Genomic DNA, 18,214 nt, shown 5'->3' on the forward strand with positions numbered 1-18,214 from the left:
GAGGATAAGTGACTTGTACAGAATCACCCCACACTGCCGCTTACTGTTTTTTTACCTCTTATGACACTTAGAACATAGTTTCATTTATAGTTGCATGTACATATCTTATTTTTCTTACCAAAATAAGACTTATATTTTTGTTATACTCTCTACAAAGTTATAAGGTTCATTAGGGTAGGGCCTATGTCTTCATCAACTTTCTATTCCTTTTTCTTGAACATATTACTACACAGGTGCTTAACAAATTTTTTTGATGAATTTCTGCATTTGAAAATGTTTTGATCCTAGTCTGACTTTATTGTAATTTTAACTGAGATACAATCAATGCTGCTCTTTCAGCTTGAAAGAATATTTTAATGGCAAGTGAGCATCACCCAGTAAAAGTAAATCTTCTATGAACACAGAACAGCTCTTGATATCTTTTGAGTTTCTGTCTATAAAATGTTCCAAAAGCTTAATATTGCAATATATGATATGATGGACTCATCCAGGTGAGTGGAACACACTTGTCACAAATAAAGCCTATAAAAATGCAGTGCCACCACTATCACTTAGTTCCTTTAGCAACAAGTATAAAGTGCACTTAATTCTAGCTTTCTGTTCCTTCTGACACTTCCTTCGGAGCAACAACTGTAAAAGTGTTGTTTTGTCTCCTGTTCTTCATTTCCACTTCAAACAACCCATTTTTCTGAGAAAAGCAAACTATAGAATTATTTTTCTTAACATCTGATTAAGACTGTTCACAGTCAGTGAGTAAGATGGAATTATATCTGCCTGGGAATAGTGAAATGGTTAACAATAGAAATAGCTACATAGATTTATGAATAATTTTCCCCTATCGCTGTAGCAAAATGATCTCTACCTTTCAAATAAAAAAGGAATTTTTAAAAAAAATTTTATCATAAGCTTAAGAATTCTGAATCCCTCCAATGCAAACAAATAAGTTTGTTTTTTAACAATTGTAATAATTTTTTAAAAGTGATTATTGACAAAAGACAGTTTGGCAAAATGGATAGAGAGTTCAACTTAGATTCAGAAGATCTGGGAAATGTCTAACACAAGCTAGCTGTGTGACCCAGGGTAAGTTGCCAGTCTGCATTGATGGAGAATTTATACACCACGAGGTAGCCAGAGTGGCCTTTGTTTTCTTTGAGTGACTCAGTTTATCTCATTGAGCATTGCTGGGCCATGCCTGGGAGCAGAGAACTTCCTGTGTGACCTCTTCCAGGGCAGGAAGCCCAGAAACCCATGCCTGGAAGCAGAGAACTTCCTGTGTGATGAGTCATGAGGCTGGCTGAGGGGAGGTGTTGACTCCAGAGCCACGCCCTGTTGGGTGTTAACCTAGTCTGCGTTAGGGGGAGAGGCCAACTCAAGAACCAATCAGCTCTGGTCATTCAAGCAGCGCTTGATGATGTAAAAACTCTATAAGAGGGGAGAGAACAGCTTGAAGAGCTCTCTTTCCTTTTCCGGTTGGCACAGCAGCGGTGGGGAGCGTGACTCTGGGCCAGCCCTTGCTCTTGGGCCGAGCCCAGATGTTGGTAACTACGAATTGTATTGGGTCTGTCTGTTGATACTTGTAATTTGTTTGTATTTAGTTCTGAAGTTCTGGGTGCTGGTTTGTTTTCCCCCAAACTAAATGAATGTTCTGAACTTCAGGGTACTGGCTGTTTGTTCCCCTGAACTAGCTGACTGTAATCTGTATTTGGCCTGTCTGTTGATGCTTGTCTCTTTGCTCCCCTGAACTAACTGAATGCTAACTGAATGCTGGCATTTTTCCCCTGAACTAAATGAATGTTGCTTGTATGCTAACTGAATGCTGGATTAAAGTAAGCTGGTCAACCCCTTCACCGTGCTTTCCTTGTTTAAGCAGATAAAAAGAACCTGTGCTTTTCCGGTGTGCCCGGCAGCCTCCTGGGTGCCGGCTGTAGAGGGATCTTACGCCCCCACAGAAGCTGCTAGCTGGATTGTTAATACACATGAGTACCCCAGAACAATGAAATCATAGATCTGGACAAAATAAGATATTAAAAACAGTGACCAAAACAACTTGTTTCCTACTATATCCTCTTCTGATTTCTTCTTCTTTCATGTGCTTTCTTCTTCACTGGATTTTGTTATTGTTATTATTATTGCTTTTGAAATAATCATTATCAGGGTGTGGGGCAGCTAGGTGATGAAGTAGATAGAGCTTTAGACCTGGAGTCAGGAAGACCTGAGTTCAAATCCAGCTTCAGACACTTAGTGCCTGTGTGACCCGAGGCAAGTTGCTTAACTCTGATTGCCTCAGTTTTCTCATCTGTAAAATGAGCTAGAGAAGGAAACGGCAAGCCCCTCTAGTATCTTTGCCAAGAAAACCCAAAATGGGGTCATAAGAGTCAGACACGAGTGAAACAACTGAACAACCAGCAATCAGGGTGTGTATATTGATGCATTAAGTCTTTCTTCATACTGCATCACCTCATATAAGCCTTTCTATCTCTCTTCATTTGGATTATTTCTTTTAGATGCATAGTATTGAGTGGATTGAGTCTTGGCCTTGGCCTGTTGGATTTGAATGCTGCTAATGGACTAGCCTTAGGCACTGTGAGCTTGTGCAAATTACTCAATTTCACCCAGCCTCAGTTTCTTTATCTTTAAAATGGGCATAATATTTGTTATAAAGGATAACCTCATGTGGATAGGACTGGTGAGGGATTTGAAAATGAAAGGATAAGGCTAATAGCGTCTGTACCTGTGATTTCATCAGTTTAGAGAGTTGCTAAGAAGGAACCATTTCTCTCCTTGCAGACTGGCACCTCCTCTGTAACTTAGAGATTGGCTTAGAGCACTTACAAGTTAGGTGACTTGACCAGAGTCACACAGGGAGTATATGTCAGAGGCAGGACTTAAAACCTGATCTTTATGGCTCCCAGGCCAGCTGTCTAAGCAGCTAGGTGGCACTGTGGGTCTGGAGTCAGGAAGAACTGAATTCACATCCAGCCTCTGATACTTAGAAGATGACTATGGGAAAGTCATTTAATCCTTGCCTGCCTCTATTTCATCAACTGTAAAATCGGGTAACTATAGCTCCTATTTCATAGAGTTGTTGTGAAGATCAAATGAGATAATAATTGTAATGTACTGATCACAGTACTGGGCATAAAATAGGCAATTAATAATTGATTGGCAGAGCCAACATGACAGAGTACAGGCCAGGACCCAGCTGAACTCTACCGACATTCCCCTTCAAACAACTTTAAAATAACCTTTCAAATCAAATTTTGGAGCAGCAGAGCCACCAAAAGGTCAGAGTGAGACAATTTTCCAGCCAAAGACAATGTAGGAGGTTGACAAAAGAGGTCCATGATGCCAGGGTGGGGGCTTGGCCTGAAACGCAGTGAAGCAGTACCAGCAGAGGTTCTTGGAGGGGTTTTTATAGAAGCAGCAGCAGCAGCAGCTTCAGAAATTCTTAGCCCAGAGACAGTAAGGAGTCGGAAAACTGGTCAGAAAGAGATTACAGGGGACCCTTTGCTGGCACTGGTTGCAGCTGGCATTGACTGGTACCTCTATTATATACACAGTTCTAGGTTACAGTTCCAGGGCAGGTGCCCTTTCTGGATAAGACCAGAGTACAGACCAGAAGAGCAATGATCACATCTCTCCCTGGATCATATCACCTTGGAAGCACTGAAAAGTTGCAGATCCCCAGAATTGCCTCTGAAAATAGCACCATGAAAATTCCTGAAACTTGGAACAGAACCTTCTCACTGCCAAGTGAGCAGAGCCAACTTTAGCACAAAAATCAAAGTCAAGAAATAGACTAGAAAAAATGACCAAACAACAAAAAAAGAGCTTGATCAAAAGATCATCGTCCCAGTGAAGAACCAAGACACTAATTCAGAAGAAGACAACAAAGTGAAAATAGCCACAAGTAAAACCTCAAAGAAAAATATGAATTGAACCCAAGTCCAAGAAGAATTTCTGGAAGGGAAAAAGGAAAAAAACTGGGGAAAGAAATGACAGTGAAACAAGAAAATTATGAAAAAGATAATTAACAGCTCAGTAAAAGAGGCACAAAAATTCACTGAAGAAAAGAACTCCTTAAAAAGCAAAATTGGAAAAAAGCAAAAAAACTCACTGAAGAAAACGATTCCTTAAAAATTAGAATTGGGTACCAGGAAACAATAAAATAAAGTCAAAAGAAGGAAAAAAATAGAAGAAAATGTGAAATATCTCAACAGAAAAACAACTGACCTGGAAAACAGATTGAAGAGAGATAATTTAAAAATTATTGGACTACTTGAAAGCCATGATTAAAAAAAGAGCCTAGACAATATATTTCAAGAAATTGCAAAGGAAAACTGACCTAGCATCTTAGATCTAAGGGGTAAAATAATGGAACTTGAGAGTCCACTGACCACCTCCTAAAAAAAAACCATCCCAAAATGAAAACTCCAGGAATATTATAACCAAATTCCAGAGCTCCCAGGTCAAGGAGAAAATACTTCAAGCAGCCAGAAAGCAACAATTCAAATATCGTGGACCTATAGTCAGGATCACATAAGATTTATCAGCTTCCATGTAAAAGGAGCAGAGGACTTGCAATATGATATTCCAAAGCAAAGGAACTAGGATTAAAACCAAGAATAACCTACCCAGAAAAACTGAGTACAATCCTTCAGGAGAAAAATGGATATTTATTGACATAGAGGACTTTCAAACATTCCCAATGAAAAGACCAGAGCTGAATAGAAAATTTGACCTGGAAATGGAAGACATTTCCTGTCATGTGCCATCACCAAAACCTTAAGGGATTACAAGCCAAGAATCCTTAATATATTTAAGTGAGCCTATGAAGCAGATTGCCTTGGTCATCTTGCTCTCTAGATGAGAAATTGGTTAAGTCAACACGTATTTATTAGGTGCTAGGGATACAAATACAATGCTTGGACCATCCCTATTTGAAAAGAACTTATTTTATAATGGAGGAGACAATAAAGACACACACACACACACACACACACACACACACACACACACATATACGCATATGCACTCATATATATGCACCTGCATACCAATATATGTGTATGTGTGCGTATATGTATATTGTTTATGTGTATGTGTATGTGTGTGTATGTGTATGTATATATGTATATGTATGTGTATATGTGTATGTACATGTACATGCGTGTGTAGGAGTTGAGGGGATTAGAACAGTAAATGGTAGTGGGAATTAAATGAATCACACTAGCTCCATCTTGTGACTCAATTCTGGAGCTAGTTGAGTTCCCTTTCTATTCAATTACAGGTCTAGCCAAATTTCTGTCCTGTGAGAAAACCTTATTCAGTTGTGGCAATTGGAAGAAAACTTTATTGCATTGTTTGAATGTAGTCCCATATGGCTGGGGAAATAGACCACTTCTACCTGCTGCTTAGATACCCTTAACTAAAGACCCAGGTGTATCAGGAGGGCAGAGTTTATAATCTCAAAGAGGATCATAAACATGTCTGAAAGGTTCGGAACCGCCGGATATAAGAAACTCTCAAAGTAGAAGGCAGAAGAATCAAAACATTTATTTAGGCTCCACAGTAACCAACCCATGAACCAGAAGCCCCATTTTGATATGTTGATCAAAATCTTCCAGGCCCAATAAGTACGCCTTGCAAGAGTAACCAGGAGGCTACAGAGAAGCATGATTGCGTAAAGCAAAATCATGCTTCCCCCTCGATGGTAATAAGATTACCCACTGGCCTGAAGTCTTTGTTCAGCTTCCTCCCGTAGATCAGCTCTGCTACTGGCAGCTCCTGCCTCAGCTGTGTCTGTGTCTGTAACTGAAGCTGCAACTGTAACTGACGATGTAACTGTCGCTGTAACTGACGATGTAACTGTCGCTGGCTCAAACCGGAAAAGGAAAGAGAGCTCTTCAAGCTGTCCTCTCCCCTCTTATAGGGTTTTTGACATCATCAAGCTCCGCCCGAATGACCAGGGCCGATTGGTTCCTGAGTTGGCCCCTCCCCCTAGCATAGACATTAACACCTCCCCTCAGCCAGCCCCATGACTCATCACACAGGAAGTTGTCTGGTCCTGCCCCGGAAGAGCAAGCCCCAGCGTCCAGGGAAGCTCAATGAGGTAAGCTGAGTCATTCAAAGAAAACAAAGGCCATTCTGGCTACACCAGGTTATGCTGATCAAAAACCTGGTCAGATCTGAAGGTTGATGCAAGGAGTTTTCCCATAATTATACATCTCAAACAAGCTACATGTCTTATTTGAAAACTAGCCCCATACTTATCAATCAGCTGTTGCTTCCATGTTCCCTTGATTGTTTACAGATACTTGGGGGGAGTGGGGCATTGCTTTTTCTCATTTCAGGCAATTTCACCCATGTGTGCTCCCTCTACCAACTTGGAAAGTCTCTAATTTTTCCTCCAATTAGAAATCAGATTACCTAATTTTGTATCCTGATTAATTGTGTCCTTTAATTAATTGGATTTATTTAATTAATAATTTTTAATGTATAAAAATCTGCCTCCTCCTTTATTTGGGGTCTAGTGCTGAAGCCAAGGAAGGCAACTAGTCCTGATTTGTCGGGCTATTGGCATGCATTGCTTAATAAATTAATATGCTCAGAAGCTCTAATCTTTGTTTCCTCAGTCATTTCATCTTTCAACTGATACATATATATGCACATATGTATGTATACATGCATGTATATACACATACTATACTTACATATGTATCTATGTGTATTATATAGAATAAATAGAATAAATACATAATAGATAAATATAAGTTAGTTTGAGAGGGAGTGCACTAGCTCTAGGGTGAAGGGAAAGAAAGAAAGAAAAAGGAAAATAAAGAAATTTACATGATTGTTTTGTTGTATATTTGAAAGGAATAGCAAGTTGTGCATAGTAGATTTGCAGTTTCATGTGCAATCATCTTCTTTATTGTACTAAGTTATGGAAATGCTTGTTTTATTCCACAAATCAAAGTAACTTTTTTTTTAAAAAAAGAAAAAGATGTCAGGAAAGGCTTCATCTCTAGAAAATGGTACTTGAACTGAAATTTAAAAGAAGACAAGGGTTCTAAGAGTTGGAGGTGAAATGGGAGTATCTTCTCGGTGTAACAAGGGCTAGGCCAATGGACCTCCATCCTCAGAGCATGCATGTTTTCTTTCTTCTGCCAGCCCTTGTAGAAAAGCTTGGAGTGTCTGCTTCTGGAAAGGTATGATGATCTCTGATGGCAGGCCACTGGTCTGCTATTTGAAGTAAGACATTCTATAACTAGTTCCAATCCACCATCCAAGTGGTGAAGACACAGATCGTTGATTGGCTGCTGAGCCACAACCAGATTTCATTCCAAAGTAGCTCACCAGCCTAAGAAAAACTCTATCTTCTTCTTTTATGTCTGGTTGTGTTGGATGGGGAAAGATACATGCTGTTAAGCTCTGAATAGGAGAGACCTTGCTTCTTCACTATTTAGGGCTGACATGTGTCTGGTCAATGTAAGCCTTTATTATTTCTCTCTTTGTTTTGTTCTTTCTTCCTTTAGATAAAGAAGTATTAATGATTGCTATCACCTTCTAAGTTTCAAATGAGAAGTCCAGGAATTGGAATCCATGCCAGAAGCCTGATGGTGGAGAGAAGTTACAAGCAACCCAGCATAGATCAAAGGCAGACAAGAGGGAGCTCTAGTTATGTTGCATTTGGATATGAACTTTCTAAGCAAATGTTACATAGAAATTGCTTTAAGCTTGAGCCCATTCTCCCTAGGAATCAAAATGGTATAAGGGAGGTTGTGCCCTTGAGTATTAGAGAGGAAATGCTTTGTAACTTTTGCTCTTCTTATATCTGCTCAATAAATATTTCCTTGTAAAAGCTAATTGAAGATAATTGGTTAAATTAAACTTAGGTGCTAATTCTGGCAACTAGGCAGAACACCTGAGAATGGGAGATCAAGCCCACAGTATTAGAGAAGGGACACTTCCTCCACCTCACTAGAACCTGAGAGAAAGATGGAACTTAACAGACCTGACTTTGTAAGAGTTAGGAATTGGAATAAGGATCCTCAGGGCTCATTATGACTGTTTAGGCATGGATGACAACTGGTGTGAAGGAGTGGGGACGGGATATAGATCATTATATCTGAGGAACAGAGAAAAAGCCAGTTTGGCTAGATTTTGGAGTAGAGAACAGGAAGTAAAGTCTAAGGAGCTTGGAGAAATAGATTGGGGCTGGTGAAGAGCTTCAAAAGCTAAACACAAGAGTTTTTGTTTGATTCTAGCAGATATGGAAAGCCACTGGAGTTTGTCTATTTAGGGTAATGACATGGTCAAATCTGAACTTAGGGAAAATCTCTTTGGCAGAAGGGTATAAGATGTACTGAAGTGGGAAAAGACTTGAAGGAGAGAGACCAATTATGAGGCTGTTGTGACATTCTTGGAAAGAGGTGTTGAAGATCTGAACTAAAATGGTAGCTGTGTGCATAAAGATAAGGAATCAGATGTGAGAGATACTGTGAAGGAAGAAATGATAAGACTGGGCTATTCATTAGAAATGTGGAGTGAGGGAGAGTGAGGACTTAGGATATACCAAGTTTATGAATCCAGGAAAGTGGAAAGATGATGGTGCCTTTGACAGAAACAGGGAAGTTTGAAAAAGCAATGAGTTTGGAGAGAGAGCTAATGAGTTTAGTTTTGGACATGTTGAGTTTGAGATAGCTCTGGTATATTCAGGATTTTGTTTTTGCTCACCATTAAAAAGGATTTTTATTATAGTGAAGATTTTAGTTATTGCCTGTCAAATTTTTTTTTTCATCAGTACCAAGTCACTTTATTGGGATGTAAATGGTGGTAGTTTTTTGGTACAGATTATGAAAAGGTCAGATAACCAAAATATGCATGCACTGAAAGACAGCAGGAGTCACGCCCACAGTTCCCAGGTGTGGGGGAAGCCAGGTGTGGCTTAGCTCTCGTTGTCACTGTCTCCAAGGGTGTGCTTGTCAAAAAGATATTCCGCCATGCCAGAATCGGGGGCCCCCATTTTGCGCAGGTTGGTTACGTGATCACCCAGTTGTTTGATGGCCTTTACCTGTTCGTCCAGGTAGTGGGTTTCGATGAAATCACATAAATGGGGGTCATTCTTGTCAGTTGCCAGCTTGTGCAATTCCAGTAACGACTGATTGACATTTTTTTCCAAGTGCAGAGCACACTCTATTGCGTTCAGTCCGCTCTCCCAGTCATCTCAGTCTGGTTTCTTGATGTCCTGCAGGAAGATGCGGCCCCGGCGCTGGTTCTGCAGTTTCATCAGCTTCTCAGCGAGCTCCCGCTCCTCGTGGGACTGGTGTAAGAAATACTTGGCAAAGTTCTTCAGCGCCACGTCATCGCGGTCAAAGTAGTAGGACATGGACAGGTACACGTAGGAGGCGTACAGCTCCAGGTTGATCTGGCGGTTGATGGCGGCCTCCGAGTCCTGGTGGTAGTTCTGTCGCACCTGAGAAGGGGACGAGGTGGTCATGGCGGCGGCGGCGATGGAGGCTCACGAGGAGGCGGGAGGAGGCGGCTGCGCAGCGGCTGCGGCTGAGGCTGGGGCGGCGGCGGCTGAGGCTGGGGCGGCGGCGGCGGCGACGGCCGGGGGGCGGCTGAACGAGCGGCTGCTGCTCGAACGGTAGGACGGAAGAAATGTTGGTTAGTGGAGGTGAAGGTGGAGAGGTGGCTAAGGGCGGCTCCGGCCGGGAATCGAGCAGAGGGTTCCGTTCAAGCACTGTTGAAGCAGGAAACCGCAGCGACTCCCCTTCCCTGCGCTTCTGGCCGCCTGTCAAATTTTTTAATTAAGATTTTTTTATTTTTAGTTTACGCATGTTTGAGTTCCAGATTTTCTTCCCCCTCTACCCCCCCCCCCCCACTCCCCAAGATGGCATGGAATCCGATATATCTTCTACATATAACTTTGCATTAAACTTATTTACACAATAGTCAAGTTGTTATATTATGAAGACAGAATTTATGATTTCAAAGAAAACCATATATATGCCTGAATGGTTCAGAACTGCAGGATATAAGGAATTCTCTAAGTAGAAGGCAGAATTAAGGCATTTATTCAAGTTCCAAAGTAGTGGACCCACGAACCAGTGTCCCCAATTTGATATCCTGGCCAAAAGCTTCCAGGCCCAATAAGTCTGCTTCACAAGAGCAACCAGGAGGTTACAGAAAAACATGATGACATTAAACCAAATCATATTTGTGCTTGCCCCCTCCAGTAAGAAGATTACCCACTGGCCTCAAGCCCTTGCTCAGCACTCCCTGGTCTGCACTCGGGTCAGCCCTGCTACCAGCAGCACCTGCTTCTTCAGCTCCTTTGGCTTTGGCTTCAGCTTAGGCTGTTGCTGTTGTGTCTCTGTCGCTGTTGCTGGCTCCAACAAGTCTCAACCTCCAAGCTGTGTTCTCTCCTCTTATACAGTTTCAGACGTCATCAAGCGTCATCTGAGCAACCAGAACTTAAGCTCCTGTGATTGGCTCTGGTTTTAGTGCCTCCCCTTAGGACCCTGGGAGCTTCACGCCCACATAGGCTTAGCGCCTAGTAATTAGGGGTTTGGGGCAAGCTTAGGAGCAAAGATCTAATCAGACCTTCTTAGCTGCCCCCCCTTTAGTTGGCCCCACCTGGGGCCCTACCTTAAGCCTATTCAAATGGGTGGGAAAGAGCTTCTCACATACTGATTGCCTTAACAGTTGTAAAGAAGAATTATGACCAATGGAATAAATCATGAGAAAGAAGAAACAAAACCAAAAAAAAAAAAAAAAGAGGAAAAAAAAAGGAGAGCAAATAGTTTGCCTCAATCTGCATTTAGACTCCGTAGTTCTTTCTCTGGTTATAGATAGCCCTCTCCATCATGAATCCTTTGGAGTTGTCTTTGAACCTTGTATTGCTGAGAAGAGCCAAGTCTATCAAGGTTAGTCATCACGGAATCAATATATCTGTGGTTGTGTACAATGTTCTCCTGGTTCTGCCCTGCTCACTCAGCATTGTATCATGTAGGTTTTTCCAGGTTATTACGAAGTCTGTATTTTCCCCATTTCTTATAGCACAATAGAATTCCATTACATTCATATATCACAACGTGTTTAGCCATTCCCCAATTGGTGGGCATCCCCTTGATTTCCAATTCTTTGCTACCACAAAAAGAGCTGCTATAAATATTTTTGTACATACGGGTCCGTTTCCCACCTGTGTGATCTCTTTGGCATGCAGCCCTAGAAGTGGGATTGCTGGGTCAAAGGGTATGCACATTTTTATAGCCCTTTGGGCATAGTTCCAAATTGCTCTCCAGAGTGGCTAGATCAGTTCGCAACTCCACCAACAATGTGACAGTATTCCAGTTTTCCCACATCCTTTCCAACATTTATCATTTTCCTGTTTTGTCATGTTAGCAAATCTGACTGGAGAGCTGTGGTACCTAAGAGTTGTTTTGATTTGCATTTCTCTAATCAAGAGTGATTTACGGCATTTTTTCATATGCCTACAGATATCTTTAATTTCTTCCTCTGAAAACTGCCTGTTCATATCCTTTGACCATTTCTCAATTGGGGAATGACTTGTATTCCTATAAATTTGGCTCGGTTCCCTGTATATTTTAGAGATGAGGTCTTTATCAGAAGTTGTAAAGATTTTCTCCCAATTTTCTGCTTCTCTCCTAATCTTTGTTGCACCGGCTTTTTTTTTTTTAATACAAAAGCTTTTAAATTTAACATAATCAAAATTATCCATTTTGCATTTTGTAATGCCCTCCATCTCTTGTTGTATCATGAATTCTTTCCTTTCCCATAAATCTGATAGGTAAACTATTCCTTGCTCTCTCAAATTGTTTATCAAATTGAGTATCAGCCTTTATTCCTAAATCATGAACCCATTTTAACTTTATTTTGGTTTATGGTGTAAGACATTGGTCTATGCCCAGTTTCTGTCCTATCATTTTCCAATTTTCCCAGCAGTTTTTGTGAAATAGTGAATTCTTAGCCCAGAAGCTGGATTCTTTGGGTTTATCAAAGAGTGGATTGCTATAGTCATTGACTATTATGTCTTGTGTACCTAACCTATTCCACTGATCCACCACTCCGTTTAGCCAGTATCAAGTAGTTTTGATGACTTCTGCTTTATGGTACAGTTTAATATCTGGTATGTCTAGGCCACCTTTGCTAGCATTTCTTTTCATTAATTCCCTAGATATTCTAGACTTCTTGTTCTTCAGGTGAATTTTGTTATTATTTTATTCAGCTCTGTAAAATAATTTTTTGGTAGTTCAATTGGTATGGCACTGAATAAGTAAATTAATTTAGGCAAAATTGTCATTTTTATTATATTAGCTCAGTCTAACCATGAGCGACTGATGTTTTTCCATTTATTTAGATCTGACTTTATTTGTGTGAAAAGTGTTTCATAATTATGTTCATATGAGCCCTGGGTTTGTCTTGGTGGTAGACTCCCAAATATTTTATAGTGTTTACAGTAACTTTAAATGGAATTTCTTTTTCTATCTCTTGCTGTTGGGCTTTGTTTGTTTGCCGAGGATTTATGTGGATTTTTTTTATATCTTGAAACTTTGCTAAAGTTGTTTATTATTTCAAGTAGTTTTTTGCTTGATTCTCTAGGATTCTCTAAGTAAATCATCGTATTGTCTGCAAAAAGTGATAATTTAGTTTCTTCTTTTCCTATTCTAATTCCTTCAATTTCTTTTTCTTCTCTTATTGCTACAGCTAACATTTCTAGTACCAAATTGAATAATGGGGGTGATAATGGACATTCTTGTTTCACCCCTGATCTTATTGGGAATGCATCTAGCTTATCTCCATTACAAATAATGTTTGCTGATGGTTTTAGGTAGATGTTATTTATACTTTTGAGGAAGGCGTCATTTATTCCTATGCTTTCTAGTGTTTTTAATAGGAATGGGTGTTGTATTTTGTCAAAGGCTTTTCTGCATCTATTGAGAAGATCAATTATGCTGACAGTTTTCCTAATAATGAACCAGCCTTGCATTCCTGGAATAAATCCTACCTGGTCATAATGTATTATTCTTATGATAAGTTGCTGCAATCTTTTTGCTAGTATTTTATTTAAAATTTTTGCATCAATATTCATGAGGGAAATTGGTCTATAATTTTCTTTCTGTGTTTTGACTCTTCCTGGTTTGGGTATTAGTACCATATTTGTGTCATAAAAAGAATTTGGTAGTATTCCTTCTTCACCTATTTTCTCAAATAGGCTATAAAGTATAGGAATTAATTGTTATTTAAATGTTTGATGGAATTCATAAGTAAAACCATATGGCCCTGAAGATTTTTCCCTAGGGAATTCATTGATGGCTTGCTCAATTTCTTTTTCTGAGATGGGGTTATTTAGGTATTTTACTTCCTCTTCCGTTAACCTGGGCAATTTATATTTTTGTAAATATTCATCCATTTCCCTAAGGTTGTCAAATTTATGGGCATACAATTGGGCAAAATGATTCCTAATTATTGTTTTAATTTCCTCTTCATGGGAGGTGAATTCACTCTTTTCATTTTTGATAGTGGTCATTTGGTTTTCTTCTTTTTTAAATCAAGTTGAGCAAAAGTTTATCAATTTTATTGGATTTTTCATAAACCAGCTCTTTGTTTTATTTATTAATTTAATAGTTTTCTTGATTTCAGTTTTAGTAATCTCTCCTTTGATTTTCAGTATTTCTAATTTGTATTTATTTGGGGATTTTCAAGTTCTTCTTTTTCTAGCTTTTTCAATTGCATGCCCAATTCATTGATATCCTTTTTATCTATTTTATTCACGTAAGCATTTAGAGATATAAAACTTCCCCTAAGAACCATCCCTTTTGCTGCTTTTGCTGCATCCCATAAGTTTTGGTATGTTGTCTCATTATTGTCATTCTCTTGAATGAAGTTATTAATTGTTTCTATGATTTGTTCTTTGGCCCACTCATTCTTTAGAATTAGATTATTTAGTTTCTAATTAATTTTTAGCTTATTTTTCCATTGTTCTTTATTACAAATAATTTTTATTGCATCATGATCTGAAAAGGATGCTTTGACTACTTCTGCCTTTCTGCACTGGATTGTGAGTTTTTTATGCCCTAGTACATGATCAATTTTTGGGTCTGTGCCATGTACTGCTGAGAAAAAAGTATATTCCTTTTTATCCCCATTCAGTTTTCTCCAGAGGTCTATCATCATACCTGCCCTTTCTAAAATTCTATTCACCTCCTTAACTTCTTTCTTGTTTATTTTGAGATTAGATTTATCAAGTTCAGAGAGGAGGAGGTTGAGGTCCCCCACTATTAGTTTTACTGTCTATTTCTTCCTGTAATTCCCTTAACTTCTCCTCTAAGAATTTACATGCTATTCTACTTGGTGCATATATATTAAATAATGATATTGCTTCATTGTTTATGGTGCCTTTTAGCAGGATATAGTTTCTTTCCTTATCTCTTTTAATTAGATCTATCTTTGCTTTTGCTTTGTCTGAGATTAGGATTGCTACCCCTGCTTTTTTTTTATTTTATTTGAAGCACAATATATTCTGCTCCAGCCTTTTCCCTTTACCCTGTGTGTATCCCCCTGTTTCAAATGTGTTTCTTGTAAACAACATATTGTTGTATTGTGGTTTTTAATCCATTCTGCTATCTGCTTCCATTTTATGGGATAGTTCATCCCATTCACATTCATAGTTATGATTATTATCTGTGTCTTTTTCTCCATCCTATTTCCCCCCGTTTATGCTTTTATTTTTCTCTTCCACTCCTCAATAGAGTTTTGTTTTTGACTGCTGCCTTCATCAGTTTACCATGCCTCTTGAATCCCCTTTCTTATCTTACCTTTTTCCCCTTGCCACTTCTTCCCTCCCTTCTGACCATCCCTCTCCCTTTTCTTTCCCCTTTCCCCTACTACTGCCTGTAGGACAAGTTTGATTCCTATACTTATCAGAGTATGTTATTCCCTTCTTGAACCAAATCTGATGAGAGTAGAGCTCAAAAACTACTCTTCTCCCTCCCTTCTTTCCTTCTACTATAATATGTTTTTGTGCCTCTTCATGTGATGTAATTTACCCTTTTCTTATACCTCCTTACCTCTTCTCCCAGAACCATCCCTTTATATCTCTTAATTATATTTTTCCATTATATCAGTCATTTTATACTGACACCCACAGTCTATGTATATCCCTTTCATTTGTCATAATAGCTGTACTCTTCTCAAGATTAACATATATATAAAATATATATAAAACAATATAATCCTATGTAAGGATGTAAATAATTTGCCTTATTGATTAACAAGGGGTTTCCCCCCATTTAACTTTTTATGTCTCTCTTGAGTTTTGTATTTGAAGATCAAATTTTCCATTGAGCTCTGGCCTTTTCAACAGGAAGGTCTGGAATTCCCTTATTTCATTGAATGTCCATCTCCTTGCCTGGAAAATTGTGCTCAATTTTGATGGGTATTTGATTCTTGGTTGCAGTCCAAGCTCCTTTGCCTTTTGTAATATCATATTCCAACTTCTCCTGTCATTTAATGTAGAAGCTGAAAGATCCTGCATGATCCTGACTGTAGTTCTGTGATATCTGAACTGTTTCTTTCTAGCTGCTTGCAGTATTTTCTCCTTGACCTGATAGTTCTGGAATTTGGCTATAATATTTCTTGGAGTTTTCAATTAGGGATCTCTTTCAGGGGGTGATCAGTGGATTCTTTCAATGATGAATTTACCCTCTGGTTCTAGGACCTCAGGGCAATTATTCTTAATGATTTCTTGGAAGATACTGTCTAAGCTTTTTTTCATCATGACTTTGCGGTAGGTCAGTAATTCTTAGATTGTCTTTCCTGGATATATTTTCCAGGTCAGTTGTTTTTCCAATCAGATATTTGATGTTTTCTTTTATTTTTCCCATTCTTTAGATTTTGTTGGACCGATTCTTTTTTTTTTCTCTTCTTCCTCCTTCTTTCCTGTGGGGTAAGATACCCAATTGAGTGTGTATGGTATTCCCTCCTCAGGTCAAATCTGATGAGAGCAAGATTTACTCATTCCTCCTCACCTGCCCCCTCTTTCCTTCCTAGAGAACTGCTTTTTCTTGCCACTTTTATGTGAGATAATTTACCCCATTCTGTCTCTCTCTTTCTCCCTCTCTCAATATATTCCTCTCTTATTCCTTAATTTGATTTTATTTTTTTAGATATCATCCCTTCATATTCAACTCACCCTGTGCCCTCTTTGTGTGCGTGTGTGTGTGTATACATACATACACACACACACATATATATATACACACACACCTACGTATATAATACGTAGACACACACAGATGTGTATATATGTATACACATACACACACACACACACATATATACATATATATATATATATATGCACATATTCCTTTCAGCTACTATGATATTGAGGTCTCATGAATCATACAGATCATCTTTCCATGTGGGAAGGTAAACAAAACAGTTCAACTTTAGTAAGTCCCTTATGATTTCTCTTTCTTGTTTACCTTTTCATGCTTCTCTTGATTCTTGTGTTTGAAGGTCAAATTTTCTATTCAGCTCTGGTCTTTTCACTGAGAAAGCTTGAAAGTCTTCTATTTTATTGAAAATCCATATTTTGCCTTGGAGCATGATACTCAGTTTTGGTGGGTAGGTGATTCTTGGTTTTAATCCTAGCTCCATTGACCTCCAGAATATCGTATTCCAAGCCCTTTGGTCCCTTAATGTGGAAGCTGCCAGATCCTGTGTTATCCTGATTGTTTTTCCACAATACTCAAATTGTTTCTTTCTGGCTGCCTGCAGTATTTTCTCCTTGACCTGGGAGCTCTGGAATTTGGTGACAATGTTCCTAGGAGTTTTCTTTTTGGGATCTATTTGAGGAGGTGATCAGTGGATTCTTTCAATTTTTATTTTACCCTGTGGCTCTAGAATATCAGGGCAGTTCTCCTTGATAATTTCTTGAAAGATGATATCTAGGCTCTTTTTTTGATCATGGCTTTTAGGTAGTCCAATAATTTTTAAATTATCTCTCCTGGATCTATTTTCCAAGTCAGCGGTTTTTCCAATGAGATATTTCACATTGTCTTATAAAGTCACTAGCTTCCACTTGCTCCAATCTAATTTTTAAGGTGTTATTTTCTTCAGTGGTCTTTTGGACCCCCTTTTCCATTTGGCTAATTCTGCATTTCAAGGCATTCTTCTCCTCATTGGCTTTTTGGAGCTCTTTTGCCATTTGGATTAGTCTATTCTTTAAGGTGTTGTTTTCTTCACTATTGTTTTGGGTCTCCTTTAGCAAGTCGTTGACTTGTTTTTCATGGTTTTCTTGCATCACTCTCATTTCTCTTCCCAATTTTTCCTCTACTTCTCTTACTTGCTTTTTGAGCTTTTCCGTGGCCTGAGCCCAATTCATATCTTTCTTGGAGGCTTTTGATGTAGGCTCTTTGTTGACTTCTTCTGGCTGTGTGATTTGATCTCCTTTGTCACCAAAAAAGGAATCTAGAGTTTGAGTTTGAGTTTGAATCTCAGTTCATTTTTGCTGCCTGTTCATGTTCCCAGCCAACTACTTGACCCTTCAGCTTTTTGTCAGGATATGACTGCTTGTAGAGTAGAGAGTACTTTGTCCCAAGCTTTAGGGTCCAAACACTGTTGTTTTCAGAGCTACTTCTACTCCACCATCACCCCAGGCTCTATCCCAGCAGCACTTCTCCTCCCCCAAGAACCACCAACCAGGACCACAATACAGATCCAAGCAGGGCACAGCAAGAGAATCTGCCTTTGTGCCCACAAAGTGCTCCTTGCACTCCCACTCCAATCTGCTGCTAGATTCCTCCTACAGTGTGAGCCAGGGACTCAGGAAGCAGCCTCAGGAGCTTCCTGCTGCTGCTACTGCCACTGCTGCACCACCTCCTCCACCCCCAGAGCTGGCGGCCAGGCCACTCTGAACGCTATCCCACAGTTTCCCCATAACCTGCCCTTTGGTGTTTGTGGGCTGAGAAGTCTGGTAACTGCCAAAGCTCACTGTTTCATGGCCCTGAGGCCTCTTCCAGTTGGCTGACTCTGTGTCTGGTCCGTCCCAGTGCAGCCCATGCTGGGCTGCCCTCCGCTCTCAGCACTGTGTGATAGACCCTTCCCAGAGACCATCCAGGCTCTCCTGGGCTGGTGATCTGTTTTACTCTGCTATTTCATTGGTTCCGCTGCTCTAGAATTT

General features: G+C 39.5%; 1 pseudogene; it reads right to left on the reverse strand.

Moving 5' to 3' along the window:
* Positions 1–8,787: 8,787 nt before the first annotated feature.
* On the reverse strand, positions 8,788–9,792 carry LOC118834898 (annotated as a pseudogene).
* Between the last annotated feature and the right edge of the window lie 8,422 nt (positions 9,793–18,214).

This window comes from Trichosurus vulpecula, chromosome 1 (genome assembly GCF_011100635.1).
Source record: "Trichosurus vulpecula isolate mTriVul1 chromosome 1, mTriVul1.pri, whole genome shotgun sequence".
NCBI classification, from domain to species: domain Eukaryota; kingdom Metazoa; phylum Chordata; class Mammalia; order Diprotodontia; family Phalangeridae; genus Trichosurus; species Trichosurus vulpecula.